The sequence below is a fragment of the Aplysia californica genome, unplaced genomic scaffold (assembly GCF_000002075.1).
Source record: "Aplysia californica isolate F4 #8 unplaced genomic scaffold, AplCal3.0 scaffold00156, whole genome shotgun sequence".
NCBI lineage: Eukaryota > Metazoa > Mollusca > Gastropoda > Aplysiida > Aplysiidae > Aplysia > Aplysia californica.
In genome coordinates this window covers 93,750-95,483 of record NW_004797426.1, presented here as the reverse complement: position 1 = coordinate 95,483, position 1,734 = coordinate 93,750, and positions in this window count along the sequence as shown.

Genomic DNA, 1,734 nt, shown 5'->3' with positions numbered 1-1,734 from the left:
ACACACACACACACACACACGCACACACACACACACGTCACAAACACACGTCACAAACTCACATACACACACACACACACACACATATAAACACACCCACACACCCACACACACACACCTACCCGTGTTCTTGTCTCACTACAACCCTCAGCTTTCTCTTAATCATATTCATTCAGCGACTCGCTCACGCGATTTACGTACAGCTGCATAATAATTCTGTCTCTGAGTGTGATCCCGCATAAGGGTTATGTATTGCCTATAGCAAGTGGCTATTCTCCGGCGTCGCGCAGGTCAATAGATCGGAAGCTATTCTCCGGCGTCATAACTAGGCCTAGAAAGTCTACCCTTCATTATATTTTATCTATGGTAATTGTCTAACAACTTTATTCATTTATTTCCATCGTCCATTTGCATATTTCAAAATAACGATTCTGTTTATTTAAACGAACACAATTTATTTTGTGTCTAGTCATATAGTATAGCTTGCTGTTTAATTTATTTCTTGTTGTTGTAATTTTCGATCAATTTAACTGATATGATATGTCGCGACTTCAGTGCTTTCTTGTCGTATCTCCATTTTTGTAAACAGTGAAAATGTGACTCCTTCTTATGCTCATTCTTTGGTATAAACTCACGTCGATAGTTGTGAACATGTATCTTCTTGCACCCAACATAATTCTAACTTGGAGGAATTGGGGCAGTTTGTGTCTGAAAACCTATCGTCTGCATCAATGGAAGTGGCACGAAGTGGTAAAGTTGAGGGATTTTTCCCCCCAAGACAAACAGATGAGAGAGGTACATGTATTTGCAAATCTGCGCCGACAAATTATTAGTAATAGACCGGCGGCGCGACGCCGGAGAACAGCTTCTGGTCTATTGACCGGCGCGGCGCCCGAGAATAGCCACTTGCTTAACTATAATAGTATGTTCCACGACTCACTGGAATCAGGCGCTCGTCACTTTTTGGGCATGTGGAGTTATTGGTGTCATCCAAGGAGGTCACAGTGTTGGGTGCTTGGTGTCATCTTAATAAAGCTTGTTCATTTGTCTTGCGTTTTGATCAAAAAGTACCCTTATAACTTGAATAGAATTCGAGATATTTCTGATTGAAAGAGGTGTGTGTCACCTGGTTTCAGGGGTTAAAAAAATTATCAAGAAAATCGCTGCCAGAGGTTGATAACTAACTTCCTTAGCTTGAGGGTCTTTGGGAAATGAAAATTTACATTTTTGTGCCTTTAATCAACGCATTTCAGTAAAATCCACACCGAAATGTGTTTTTGTATGACATAAAAGTTATTTAGGCTAAAAAAAAAAAAAAAAGTTCGATAAAAATTGCCAGACCAGCAAAAAAAGCCGTTTTCTTCAATTTCATTATTGTGACGAGCGCCTGATATCACCACGATATCTCGCAAGTAGGTTAAAATAATAATAAATATGTATATATTATAATTAACTGTATCAGCCCGCACGTACGTCACACATACACGTAGGTCAAGGTCACACGCTCTAGAATGCCGAGCATGTGCCGGTAATCCGTGTAGTCTGCTGGTGGCGAATCTTGCGACACACCAAAGAGGTTATATTATTATTATTTAGTACTGTCAGTATTATTGAGTATACTATATACGATTTAGCATTACATATATATATGCTACACACCAAAGAGATTATATTTAGTACTAGATCTATCAGTATTATTGAGTATATACTATTTAGCATTGCATAATATTATAT